This window comes from Haematobia irritans, chromosome 5 (genome assembly GCF_050003625.1).
Source record: "Haematobia irritans isolate KBUSLIRL chromosome 5, ASM5000362v1, whole genome shotgun sequence".
In the NCBI taxonomy this organism is placed as follows: Eukaryota; Metazoa; Arthropoda; class Insecta; order Diptera; family Muscidae; genus Haematobia; species Haematobia irritans.
Window position 1 is genome coordinate 145,504,157 of NC_134401.1, and position 15,412 is coordinate 145,519,568.

General features: G+C 35.7%; 1 long non-coding RNA gene across 1 annotated transcript; it reads right to left on the minus strand.

Moving 5' to 3' along the window:
- Nucleotides 1–650: 650 nt before the first annotated feature.
- LOC142238459 (uncharacterized) lies at nucleotides 651–3,402 on the minus strand. The gene is made up of 2 exons (XR_012722730.1): nucleotides 3,308–3,402; nucleotides 651–3,161 (listed from the first exon to the last, which is right to left on the minus strand). It is a non-coding gene; the product is annotated as an uncharacterized LOC142238459 (long non-coding RNA).
- Between the last annotated feature and the right edge of the window lie 12,010 nt (nucleotides 3,403–15,412).

Sequence of the window (15,412 nt, forward strand, 5' to 3'; positions counted from 1 at the left end):
CGTTAAACACAAGACTTCCAGTAGAAATTATGCTACGTTTCAAGTAAAAAACGTCTTTAAAATAAAGTGTTGAAAAACATGTCCTATTTTTTAACGATTTTTTGCTTTGTAGTAGATGTAGATGCAAAAATGCAAGAAATTTAAAGACAATTTCATTAATTTTAAAGAATTTTTTTGAATTATAAAAGTCCAAAAATTTTTTCTTTCATGTTATGATACTCATTTTTAAGTCAAAGCACTTAATTATAAGGACAACACGCCATACTGTGCCCAAGATTATGCAGAAGTATTACAAAATATTGTGCAAATCGGGTAAGTTTTAAAAGTTGATTAATGATTTATATAAAGCACTCAACAAATGTGAAAGATTTGAGATTTTATCGAAATGTAAATCTAAATACGAAGTTGTGCAGGGTATATTATAGTCGGCCATACCCGACTTCAGACATTCCTTATTTGTTTTTTTTATACTAAAATTGTGTTTCGTCCCATAACGTTAGATTTTAAGTACACACATTTTGTTGAAGTGTATACAAATGTCTAAATCGGTTCAGATTCAAATTCATGCATATGGGAATATAAAACTTTATAAAGCTCGCAACAAACTTAAAGGATTTGAGATGGTATCAATAATTTTGGTCCACAATGTGTAGAAGGGTATAATACATTATTTTATTTATTAAACATAGGACCGACATTGCCTTAAATTTGAAATATAGAGTTCAATTGGCATCAAATGCGAAATTAAGATTTTTTCACACATAAATAAATACGATAATCACCCCAACACGCAGTCCAAATGACGCAAAAAAAATTTTGCGTGGAGCTTCGCAAGGATGAAGCCGTAATCCACACTATTTCTTGGCCGGCGGTTTTTATACCCACCACCATAGTATGGTGACGGGGTATAATGAGTTTGTCATTCATTCATTCAATTTGCCTGAAATTGGAAATCTAGAGCTATTTGAGGACCCCTAAGAGGTATGCCAAAAATGGTGAGTATTGGTCCATGTTTTGGTACAGTCGCCATATAAACCGACCTCCCTATTTGGAGCATTGGGCTTATAGAAACCGTAGTTTTTATGCAATTTGCCTGAAATTGGAAATCTAAAGGTATTTTAGGACCATAAAGAGGTGTGCAGAAAATTGTGATTATCGGACCATGTTTTGGTATATCCCCATATAGACCGAAATCCCGAGTTTACTTCTGGGGCTTATAGAAACCGTAATTTTTATCCAATTTGCATGCAATTTGAAATCTAGAATTATTTAAAGACCATAAAGAGGTGCGCCGACAATGTAGAGTATCGGATAATGTTTTAGCATAGCCCCATATAGACCGATTTAACTCCTAGAAACCGTAGTTTTTATCCAATTTGCCAAAAGTTGTAAATATCCCAGCAAAAACTCTCATTACCCGGTAATCTTGTAGGTAAACCTATTTAAAAATTAATGACCACTTATTAATTGGCATCGCTTCGGATTACATTTACATACGCATGTCCTAGGAGGAAAGTACTTCTCCCCAGGCATACTTTCGGCCATAAAATAAATAGTGCTTTTAAAGCATATAATCAATCACCTAATATGTAATGACTTATTCATAGATACTCCAAAGCTTGCAAAATAGCCACTTATTGTCTCAGGCAACCAAATCTCGAAAATATTGATTTCTATCGCCGATTACAATGGATCAAAATATGGCGAGTGATGCTGTGATAGGAGCAATACTTGAATAGAAACGAATATTGTATAAATAAACAAAAAAATCTAATAAATCATCTAAATAAGATTACACGCAAATTAATTTCACACTTAAAATAGAAATAAATGTAGGTTGTTTAAGGGAGTTGAATTCGTGAATTACGTTACAATATATCCAATAGCCAATTCACATTAGGTTCGAAATCTACTAAAAGTGGATTTTAAGTCCCTTTTTTAGAAGGCAAATGGCATTTGAAATTTCGTTAAGTGCATTTTGGAAGTGTAATGTGAATGAGGATAAGAAAGCATTTATTTAAAACATAATATGATAACGTCATTAATTTAAGTACAATTATTATGAAATATTTGTGATAAAAATTTCTTAACGGAAAAATCTTCAGAATTACCGTTATATTACATATTTGATTTTTTATGTAAATACTCAATTATTCTATTTTAAGTCGTTAACAGCCAACTGCATAAAAATTTGAGAATAACAATTCGAAAATTACCGAGAAGTATTTTTTGTCATTACAAGTTAGTCATTATAACTCACCGCAATGTAATGCAACGTGTAATGACAGCTTTATTCCCGGTAATGTCAATTGTAATGAGATGGGGTTACCTAGTTTTTGCTGGGTATAGTGGTATTTTAGGCTCGCAAAAACGTGTTTCGGATTTAGTTTTTAACGGTCCATTAGGTAATACCTACATATGGACCGATTTCACTTCTTAAGGGTATAGAAGACTCACTGATCATGAAAATTGAAGCTTGAAACTGAATGTGAAAATTTTACTTCTCGTAATCATTCAAATAATGGGGGCGAAAATCTACAGATTCTAGATTGCAAATTAAATCAATAATTCCTCTAAAACTCGACCAAAATGGTTTTTATAAATCCAGCATCTGATATAGTATTCATAGGTAAAATGTTTAAATTTATCTTCGGGAAGTGTACTAGTTGAACTGCTCTGTTTGGGAGAATATCTGTCATCAAACCCACCTGACAATATTTTATTCATGGTGGTGGGTATTTAAGATTCGGCCCGGCCGAACTTACTGCTGTATGTACTCGTTTTTTTTTTAGGGGGTTTTATTATATTATGTTCGTTGGGGACTGGAGTGAGGCAAACACACTAGTTTGTGTTTTTCTCAGTTTTCGGCACCACCCCATGTCCCTCCCACGTAGCGATGCCAATTTCTGTTACATCGTCCCACGTTGCGATACAAATGTATCGTTATGACCTTTGATGGAGACTGGAGTGCTCTGCCTTGGGAGGGATTATCGTCTCACACTCAAGTCTCTCCCACGATGCGATGCCCAGGGTAAGGTTGCTCTTTACGGCATCGTTTAATCTTGACCACAAGGGACACACTGGAATTACCACAGTACTAAAATCCATTGATTCAAGTAGTTGCAAGGGAATCCACAGTGCATCCGATGGTGGCCAAGAACCTGGAAAGAAAAGAAAAAAAGATTAGTAAAATGGATATATTAGGAAGATAAAGAAAAAGTAATAATTGGATTGGATAAGTCAAAGCGACTCAACCAATCCGAAGAAATACTTGTAAATATGATAAAAGTCATTATAACTGGTATACCATCAAGTCTTAAGACAAAAGCGTTCCGCCCCCTAGTTACCGACGTTATGCGCTTTACAAATTATCAGTTATTCCGGACGACAGTGCTCGCGTCGGACATATCCCATACATTGGCCACATTATAAGTTAAGTTCGAAGGCAAAATCGATACTGCTGCATGTTTATGGGATCGATAACACATTTACTGATTATTTAGTCATCGCCGACATGTCGTATAGATTCGACACACTGTAATGCGCTTTACAGACTATCAGTTATTCCGTTCGGAATGTCGGTGTTTGTAGAGAATCTTACAGTGTGTCGAATCTATACGACATGTCGGCGATGACTAAATAATCAGTAAATGTGTTATCGATCCCATAAACATGCAGCAGTATCGATTTTGCCTTCGGACTTAACTTATAATGTGGCCAATGTATGGGATATGTTCGACGCGAGCACTGTCGTCCGGAATAACTGATAGTCTGTAAAGCGCATAAGATTCTTTGCTAACACCGACATTCCGTCCGGAATAACTGATAGTCTGTTAAGCGCATTAAGTCCGCTTTGAAAAAAGTTGAAGTACACGTTATTATATGAGGCTGCACACAATAAATGTAGACGCCGAAGCTTCAAAAAACGTTTAAAATATTTTAACTTAAGGTCAGTACTATGTTCGCATTTCGCGTTGAAATTTTCGCGGTTACTTTATTAAAACAGTTCAAAATAAAGCACATAAATTAACTCAATTGGTGCGCAGTTTCTTCTCCCTCTAGATTTCGGGAAGACTTTACAGGAATATGTTTGTTTTCATTTATAATTTTGATTATTTCAGGAAAAGTAATCGCGAAAATATAGTGATTTTCAACTCGAAAACCGAACATAGTACCCATCCTTAGGCTTTGGTAGGCTGTTTTGGTTTTGACGTTATAAACATTTTTTGCTTCAAGGATTGTGATGGAAAATATAAATTTGTTTATGTTTATGAAGCGAGCATTGCACTTTTCTATGTGTGTTGGAAAAAATAAGGCCTTAATGGTTCGAAAGGATATTGCAAGGCACAGTTTCCAAATATAAAAATTTCATAAGAGCAGAAAAATATAAGTTACGAAGGAATATAACATTATTTATAAGATTATCTGTAGATAGAATTATTTATTTATATTTATATATAGATTTAAAATTAGCGTTTTGAACCGACCTCAGCCTTTATTTTTTTTCCATTCACAAAGGAACCATAGCGTATTGATTTTGAATATTCGTAACTGAAAGCGCAACGCCGTATACTTTTGGGAGCTCCTTTAAGATAGGTGTGTATTACAGTTTATAGTCATTCCCCTTCAGTCTTTGGTGGATAAGCAGGAGAATAGAGTATTGAGTGATTTCTGAGTAATATAACAGTTTCCCCCAAAGAGAATTTGGACAGAGGACTGTTTAAATAAATCTGAGAGTGTGTATTAGGGGTGTGATTTTCGTAACTGAAGTTTTATTTATGTGAAAGTTAAAATTTATTTGATATATGATATTTATTAAATAGGATAGTTTATGTAATGTTTCGTAAAGACAAAGGATAAGAAAAAAGGAAAATATAAATAAGCTACAAATAAGGAAATTAATAGTAATGGTCTCTTTTGAATCCGTGGAAGTAACTTTTGCATTCAATTAATAACTTATCCCCGTATTGGGAAGTTGGAAATAAATATGTGGTAAGTTTTTTTTTTGAGGTAGCGGCAATGTAAAATGTGCAATATGCGGACGGGTTCAAGGGGTCACCTAGGTTAGGTTAGGTATAGTGGCAGCCCGATATTTCAGGCTCACTTAGACTATTCAGTCCATTGTGATACCACAGTGGTGAACTTCTCTCTTATCACTGAGTGCTGCCCGATTCTATGTTTAGCTCAATGACAAGGGACCTCCTTTTTATAGCCGAGTCCGAACGGCGTTCCACATTGCGGTGAAACCACTTAGAGAAGCTTTGAAACACTCAGAAATGTCACCAGCATTACAGAGAGGGGATAATCCACCGCTGAAAAACTTTTTGGTGTTTGGTCGAAACTGGGTTTGAACCCGCGACCCTGTGTATGCAAGGCGGGCATGCTAACCATTGCACCACGGTGGCTCCCTGGTAAAATGTCACCTAATAAACCTCATTTGGAATCTTTTGGTTACCAAGGCTGGGATGGGCGACTGGTGGTCAACATCTATCACCCTCCTTTGGATTTCTGGTTTCCTGGGAATGCGTGTAACTGTTTACTCTGTGAGAATACATATTGTAACGTCTGTTGGCTATCCAAATGAGAGGAACCTCGTTATATGCCTGGTGCCGAAAACGGCTCTTAATAACAGGATGCACAAATATATAAATATATAATATATGTATGGTATGGTATCCGACCCTTTTTGTAATATGAAGTTCATGGTATTCATGTCTTTCATATATAAAAACCAATGCTATGTTCGTCTTTCGTAACGCAAATCCGTGAGTAATACTTTCTTCTTACTAACCTTATCTCGTTTTATATATATTAAGGTTTCAATTGAGGTTTTAAAATAATCTTTGTTTGGAGTGAGCTAAAAATCTCAAAATGTATTTTAAATATGCGTCTGTTACATTTAGTGCGGAAATATAACAGCGGCAACACTGTCATGAGTGCAAGTTCAGAAATGAATTTTTCTAATGAGTGAAAGATTGGAACCATATTCACTAGAGTCCTCTCTTGTCCATATTCTACATCTGAAGTGAGGCATCTTTAGGAAATTTAAATCTTTGATGGTAGTAATTGCGGTAGCAAAACTATTTCCATATGGCAATACTGTTAACACAACAGCGCCATCTATTACCTAAATTAAAATAAGCCGTTGTTGGCAGTAGCGTTCGCCTACTCAGGCAGTGATAATAGCGTTCAGTTAAAAAATGATAATGCAGGACGCCAATTAAAGTAAATATAGCCTTTTGACGAAAGTTAAAGTTCAAAATGCTTTCTATTGTATATTCTTAACCAGAGAATGAAGCCGCCGGGTCGCGCCACCGATTTCAGTCGCCGCCGGCCATTTGTTGCCAGTCGACGCCGCCGCCGAATATGTCGGCTCATCTCGACTCAAATTTAGCCGCCAATTAATCAAAAATATTAGTTTAAATCAAAAAACTTTATTAATAATTGTAGTAATTTTAGTCAAAATGTTGAGCCTTTCACCCCCAATCAATCTATTTCAAAGTGTTATAATAATTTTGCAAAAATTTACCTCAGAAAATTTGAATGAAATGTAAATTTGATTGTAAGATTGGTTGTACAACTAATCTCATTACCATTCGAATAACTTCAAATTGATTTTATAATGGATAATTGTCCGCCGCCGAAGAGACTTATTTATATCGGCTTAGCCGTCAAGCCGCCGCCGCCGGATGCAAAAGTTTAATGTCAGCCGCCGCCAACAAAAATGGGTCGGCTTCTTTCTCTGTTCTTGACTTAGCAATAATTATGTAACGTACAGAGCAACTGACACGATGTGTTACCAATTGATCGTATGTTTTGTGTTTTGAGTCAAATGACAAAAACAGTGTGGAAGTGTAATCTAATTCACTTTTGCATTGTGTGTCTTGTATATTGTTTCAAGTCACTCGAAAATGAGTTGCTGTAAGTTGTAAGCATGTAATCTCTTAACATTTTGGATTTTTTCAGAGTATTCATATAGTGGCATATTTTTGGTTTGAAATGGTTTTTGTTACTGGGGCCAAATCACCGCAGTCGAAATCGAGTACGGTGATTTGGCCCCTGACTCAGAGCCATCAATTTGGCTCGTTAAAATAAAGAAATTTTTTAAAATGCTATGAAGACTTAAATCTAGGCTTTATAAAATTAAAACTAAGATATAGAATGCAATTTGCATTATCTTTTTGCGATATATTAACAAAGCTTACGTTGAAAACCTTTGCTGTTATTACCTTCCACCTTGAACATCACAATTTTTATGGTTTTAAATTTTTTAATAAATAAATAATTATTAACAAAGCTATAAATATAAGTGTCAGTGTAATAAATTTAAATTATTATAATAATATAATATAATTAATATAATAAATAATTAACTTAAAAAAAAACTTTAAATCAAATAAGCACAAATCTTAAAAAAGTCTTACCCTTCACCACTACTGTGGTACAGGGTATAATAAGTTTGTGCATTTGTATGTAACGCCAAGAAGGACTAATCATAGACCAACCTTTTAGTATACGGATCGACTTAGAATTAAATTCTGAGTCGATTTAGCGATGTCCGTCTGTCTGTCTGTCTGTCTGTTGGTGTATTTTTGTGTGCAAAGTACAGCCCGCAGTTTTAGTCCGATTGTCCTAAAATTTGGTATAGGGTCCTGTTTCGGCTCAAAGACGATACCTATTGATTTTGGAAAAAAAATCGGTTCAGATTTAGATATAGCTGCCATATATATTTTTCACCGATCTGGTCATAATTGGCGCGTATATCAACCGATCTTCCTCAAATTCCGTACATCCGAATATTTTATGAGTCTCGAAAAACTTGCAAAATATCAGCCAAATCGATTCAGATTTAGATATAGCTCCCATATATAGCTTTCGCTCGATTTACACTCATTTGCCCACAGAGGCCAATTTTTTGCTCCGATTTAGTTGAAATTTTGCACAGGGAGTAGAATTAGCATTGTAGCTATGCAAGCCAAATTTGGTTGAAATCGGTTCAGATTTAGATATATGTTTTTCTGATTTCGACAAAAATGGTCAAAATACCAACATTTTCCTTGTAAAATCGCCACTGCTTAGTCGAAAAGTCGTAAAATTGACTCTAATTTTCCTAAACTTCTACACGCAAAAAAAAATTCTTTCCTCCCGAACGAAATTTTAGACAAACAAAGTTCGTTTCTCATTTGCTTTTCGCTGTAAGGAAGTGTATTTGGAAGAAAAGTATATACTTTTTGTGATAAAAGTTTATTCTTTTCCAAGATGTAAAAACAATTTCATAAAGGCAAACTCAAAAAAAAAAAAATGTTTTCTTGCTAATTGCATTTTCCCTCACATCTTTGTCACGTCCACGAGGTTTTTTAGTTCTTAACACCTTTTCCTGTAATACCAACAATGTAGAAGAAATTATACGATTTTATAAATTTTTGATTTTTTTTACCTTTCGCCTGGACGGAGAATCGAACCGCGGACCATTCACTTTGTAAGCCAACACACTAACCACTGAGCTATGTACCTGTTGTGGTCATCAATAGATAAATATCCATATAAGTTATATTTATATAGCATAGCTTGCGGCGCCCACGAACCGAATAAACAAAGTTTATTTAACAGAAACAAACATTTAGTTTGGCACCGTGTAGCAGTGGTTGCTACGTCCGACTTGCATGCCAAGGGTAGTGGGTTCGATCCCTGCTTCGACCAAAGTTTTTATTTTTTTATTTTACATATATTCCAGATATGTCCGGAAGATTCCGAAAAAATGTTCAACATTACATTGTAGTATATTAATTTTTGAACTGTAAAATGTGTCTTATTAAAGACCTAAAGTCAGAAAAGGACAGAATTTGATATAAATGAAATGGACTGTGTTGTTCTTTCAAAAATAACTTTTTTTATAGAAAAAATAAAAATTTTGCAACAAATGAATTTTTTTTGGTGATAAAAGTTTAAAATTTTCGAAGCAATTCAAAAAACTCTAAAAAAAGAAAAACGTTTTCGGTACACGGTTTCCAAACGTTTTTTTTTTTGCGTGTAATAACATACATATATACCGAACGATAAATCATAAATAAACTTTTGCGAAGTTTCCTTAAAATTGCTTCAGATTTAAAAGTTTCCCATATTTTTTTTACTAACATTATGTTCCACCCTAGTGCATTAGCCGACTTAAATTTTGAGTCTATAGATTTTGTAGAAGTCTATAAAATTCTGTACAGTTCGAGTGATATTTAAATGTATGTATTTGGGACAAACCTTTATATATAGCGCCAAACACATTTGACGGATGTGATATGGTATCGAAAATTTAGATCTACAAAGTGGTGTAGGGTATAATATAGTCGGTCCCGCCCGACTTTAGACTTTCCTTACTTGTTTTTACTTGAAACATAGCATAATTTCTACTGGAAGTCGAGTCTTAATTTAGAAAAAAAAGGTTGTCGTTAACCCGTTTTTAAAGGACTTTGATAGCATATGAAGAAAAAAAAGCTGAAAAAGCGAAAAATTAAAATTTGCTTCCTAGAAGCAAGTGCACAAACCCCAAATTTAAAAGATAATTGTGTCTTAAAAGTATCCTTACTTGCATTCTCCGCTTCTTTGGCTCGGAATCAATACCAAAATTGTTAAAGTAAAGACAAAATCTTTGTAACCGGGAATGCTTTTTTTCAGTGCAGACAGATTGATGGACGGGTATGGCTAGATTGACTCAGGGGCCGGCATTACTGGCAAAGACACCATATGCCAATCTTTTCTTCTGGGTGTTGCAAACATTTTCTCACTAACTCACTGTTCCACAGCGCGGTGCAGGTTTTAAAAATGTAGAATTTTTTATATTTGTAAATTGCGTGTCCTTAAATTTGTATTGCACAATATTTTATTTTAGGTCAATATTTTTTTCAGGGTGCATATTTTTTCGTCTTATATGGTCTTATGGCTTCTACAATCATTGAATTGTACCTACGACATATATATTTGTCGATACTCATGAAAAGAATTCACAATTAATTAACCAAAAAGCCCAGTTTGAACAACTATAATAGAATGGAATTTAGGGCTGTTACACACTCCACCAAAGGACATCCTTGAATATTTTCTATACGATAAGGGCACCGACATCAAAGGATCCTAAATTGAAATATTTTCAATTTTTTTTTTTGTCAATTAAGAAAAATTACACCCACTCTAAATGAAAAGGCAAGTGTAACTAATTCAGTTGCAGGCTAGGAAAATTGATGTGAAAACCTTTTGGTTTGTTTAAAGCAACCTTATTTTCTTTCATTGAAAAAAAAAAACAACTAATTTTTCACATAGAAAATACTATGACTTTCTATCATATAAAGGTGTGCTAAATATAGTTAATCTATGGATAGGAAAGGTCTTTTGTGTGTATGTGTATGTATGTATCAAAAACAAAACCTCAACAGCTGGAAAAGAAAACCACCAAGTAGAGGCACACCACATTAACAAGTCTTGGATTAAGCAGGTACCTAATAAGGAATTAAGACAATTATACGCACCTTTTTTTTGTAGTTCTCCAATAGAAAAAATTAAAACTGGTTCATATTGATAACAAATGGTGTTCTACTGCCACATAACTCCTTTTGATAAAAGAAAAAAAATGTACATATATTTCACAGTTTTAAAGTCTAGAAAAGTTAAAAGAATATGGATAGCAAAGTAATATGGATAATGTGTGGTACGAAGATGTGGCGCCACAAAAAAATGTTTCTCTTCCTGGTTGTACTAACATGGATATCAGGTTTCTGGCTAATTATTACTTTCCCTCTTTGGCTGCTTTAAAAATATCTGGGTTAACTGGATAGAAATGAAAAAAGGAATTATAATCTGTGTAAACTTCTACTATAGATAAATACTTTTAATATACAATAAAATCTGTTTGGAAAATTCATTGAAAACCCAACAAAAAAAGTGAACCAAAAAGGCAATTGAAATGTTCTTTTGAAAACACTTTTGAAGCTATGATGAAAATGAAATCAAAAGACTTAGGCAACAAATCTCTCTCACTTCGAACTACCACATATCCTAGCTGTAATTAGAATTTCCAAAAAATGATTTCCAATGAAATCCATAGCAAAGGGAATTAGTCCTATATTACATGCAATAGCAATAGTTAACAAAAACACAAATATTGAAAACAAAAGACTTAAGCAACAAACATGTTTATAATATAACCGCCAATAGGCAAAGAGCTCTATTCGAGCATATACAACTGCAACACCCCTACATTCCTTCTTCTATTTAGAATTCTTAAAAGATTTGCGGGTAGGGTTTGATCTATCCATTCCATACAGGCTGTCCGTCTGTCTGTCCCTCCTTTCAATTTCTGTGTGGCGGTGTGATGGCTGCTGGTTAAAGAGGCGTGTCTTATTATTTCCTCATTAGATACAACATTCAAACTAATTAAATAAATCGATAATAAATTATTACCACATTTAAATATCAATTAAGGCATGAGAAAGATAAATCTTTTGCGATAGAGGAATATACACTCAAAAAAAAAAAAAGTGAATCAATCTGCAAAGAAAAGGTGGGTGAATTTTTGAAAATTCTAATAAAAAGTGCAACAAAAAAGTGAAAGAAAATTTAGGTTTATTTTAGAAAATTCCAACGAAAATATTTTAGTAATTGCAGAACCCATCAGGAAGAAAAAATTTGCTTAATTTAGGAAAATTTAGATTATATTTAGAACATTTTTACTGAACAGTATTACGAACGCAGATGTCACGCCGTTTTAACAAAACTAAGTAAATATTTCTAGACAAGTTCAAGAACATTTATTAGACATAATTAATTTTTTTCACTTGTTAAAGAAAATTTTGTAGTCTGAAGGAATAATTTTGAGTTCAAAATTGCAAGAATGTTTTTAGTGCCATACGAAGTTCAAGATGGGCGCATTTATATTAAATTTTCTATAGAAAGAATAAAATTTTGACAAAATTTTTTAAAGAAATAAAATTTTGACGAAATTTTCTATACAAATAAAATTTTGACAAAATTTTTTATTGAATTTTTTTGCTTTTCAAGAAGGATGCATTTCGTAAATGGTATATAAAAATCCAAAAATATCTGTATTTTCTATAGAATTAAAATTTTGACAAAATTTTGTATAGACATAAAATTTTGATAACATATTCTATAAAAATAAAATTTATATTAAAATTTACAAATTTAATGAAATAATGAACTATTTTGTGAGAAGTACGAATTCAGTTAATCTTTATGCTTCATTTGTGTATAATTTTTCCCCATTTTTGAGTTCATTTAACTAACGTACCGAAAAAATTATTAGAGTAAAGGAAACTTTCTCCAAACGTTATAATTCCATGAACAAAAATAAAGTTATATAGGCTTTAGTGAAATAGAGGGTACACTTTTTTAAGTGTAGGATAATTCTTTTAATTAAACTTAACAAAAATTTATTAAAAATAATATTGTAAAAATGTTTGTGTTATTTATGAAAATTTCATATTTTGAAAGAAAAAAATTGGGGTTAAAAATTGCTAAAATGTTTTTAGCGCATAAAAATTTCAAGATAGATACAACTTACATAAAACTTCCCCATTTAAGAAAAATATATACACAATTCCAGTAAAAATCAGTAAATGTAGAATTAAAGTATTTGGTGCGAAGTTCGAATTGATTAAAATTGTGTCATTTGTCATTTGTGAAAAAAAAAATATTTCTCACTTTTGTGTCACGTTTTCATGGGTTCAATTACAATTCTGACAGAGCATCAAAAACTTTTTAGCCGTGGTGAATTAACCTCTATCAGTAATGCTGGAGACATTTTTGAGTGTTTCAAAACTTCTCTAAGAGGTTTTGCCGCAATGTAAACACGGTTGTTGTTGTTGTTGTTGTAGCCCCTGGGAATATAGTATAGAAAAAAAGAGACAAGACAAACAAAGGATAGACAATTACAAACATATACAGGGATTAGGCATTTAAGCATCCACATCCAGTTCAAGGAAGCGAGCTGTCTCAACTGGATGTGTCCAAAGTGAAGCTGGTGTCAGGTCCGTCGGCCTAGCTGGACATTCGAAGAGGTGCCTCGTGATATGAGGCGAATGTCCACAATTCGGGCAAACATCCTGAATTGCCGGGTTCAGAATGGAGAGGTAACTATTCAGGTACCTAGAGATCCCTGATCTTAGCTGGGATAGCACCGATTTGGTTTCTCTAGGAAGCCGTCTCTCGTCTTCATTGATCGGTGGTGGCCTACCTCCCAGTACAACACTGCACTGGTAGGAGTTGATCGCATTCTGAACCGCTGCCGTGTGCACTGCCCTCAATGCCGTCCTTATTCCCTCATCACTGTCATCGCCGATCACATGTTCTATTGACTGCAAGTCTTTCCTAAAATCGAACCGAATGGGTCTACCCCTCTCGGTCGTTGCCCTCCTGGAGGTGGCATGGTTTGGGTGGTTTACACTTCTGCACTTTATCAGGTGCTGTTGGGTGAGGAGGGTGCAGTGTTGCCTCACCGATAGCATTTTGGACTCATGATGCAGATGCTGTTCCGGGGTCTTGGAGTGACATACAGTCGCAATCCGCAACGCAGTATTTTGCACCGTCTGGAGATTTCTCCATTGGGTATCGCTAATACTGGGAGTCCAAACAGGGGCTGCATAATCGATAAGGGGACGACCAATAGACTCGTAGGTCTTTTGTATCGTCTCTTTATCTTTCCCCCAGGTGCTACCAGCCAATGCCTTCAGGATCTTGTTTCTGCTCCCAACCTTCTTAGCTACCATTTCCGCATGTTTACCAAAGAGGAACAGGCTATCAAACGTCACACCAAGAACGTTGGGGTTCTTGGAAGTGGGGATACTCTGGCCACGAATGTGGATATCGAGTTCCATGTTCACCTCTTTAGTCCACGATGTGAAAATGGTCGCCGTAGATTTGGGGGCGGAAAGTTTCAGATTCCTGTCGACAAAGAAATCCTTAAGTGCAGGTAAGTAGTCATTTATCCTCACCTCAAGCTCCCTTATGTCCCTACCTGTAGCCACTATGGAACAGTCGTCCGCATAGGTTATCAGGTGGACATCTGGTGGCGGTTGGGGAGCTCCAGCCACATAAAAATTGAAGAAGAGGGGGGACAATACACCGCCTTGAGGTACGCCCTGTTTATTCCTCCTGGGCGTTGATCTTTTTCCTCTAAATTCCACATAGGACTGTCTGCCAGCCATGTAGTTCGCCAACCATCTCTTAAGATTATTGGGAAGGGTGGTTCCCAGAATATCTCCCAAGAGCGTGGTGTGGTTCACCGTATCAAACGCTTTAGACAAGTCCAGTGCCACGAGAATCGAACGTTTATGCTGCCTCTTACTGTTTAGTCCCTCTGCAATGTTGGCTGTTAATTCGCACAAAGCAGTGGTTGTACTCCTGCCCGAGCGGAAATCATGCTGATGTTCTGCCAACATTAGGTGTTCTGAAAAGCAGGGCAGTAAAATAGCTTCCAGAATCTTCGTTACGGGGGACAAAAGAGTAATTGGTCGATACGAGTCTCCGAGGTGTGCCTGTTTTCCCGGTTTCAGAACAGGAACAACCTTCCCTATTTTCCAGATGTCCGGTATTTCGAGGATGTTGAGACAGGTATTGAAGATGTGGGTCAGATATCTAACACCATTCTCTCCAATGTGTTTCAGCATCCTCGTAGCCAGACCATCTGGACCAATCGCTGTGGAGCTCTTGGCGGCCTTTATCGCCTGGAGAACATTCTCCTGACTGATGACCATAGGGGGGTTGTCCTGTCTAAGGGCACGGAAGACTCGCCTTTGCTTCCTGCTTGCACGATCAACTGTTTGGGGGTGCTCGACAAATTGTCTGCAGAAAGCATTCGCTGCACGCGTGTCGTCTTTCGGAGTTTGCTCCCCAAACGATATGGAAATGTTATCCCTACGTTTGGGGTTCGAGAGGTTCCTGATCGTAGACCACAGCCGTTTGGATCCGAGATCAGACTCCTCCAAATGCTTGCGCCACTTTTCCCACAACAAGTCGGTCGATCTCCTTAGCGAGACTTGGGATCCTGGGGTCAGCTGGGTCTATTCTCCGGATCTCGTCCCTCTTATCTGCCAACCTTGATGCTTCCATGGGGAAGTTCGGACGGATGTCAGGGATCCGGCCCGCTGGTATGCATCTTTTACACGCCCTCTTCAAGACATCCCTGAAGAAGGGGGGCAGTGGAAAAGTGGTACTCGGTTAGCGAGGTAAAAAGCTCCCAATTAGCTTTACCAAAGTTCATAAACGTTCTCTTCTCTGGAATTACGGTGCCAGTCCCTAAGTCAATGGACACTGTGATCGGGAGGTGGTCGGAGTTCATGGCTATATCTACATGCCATGAGGTCTGTGCCATTTTTTTCTATAGAAATAAAATTTTGACAAAATTTTCTAT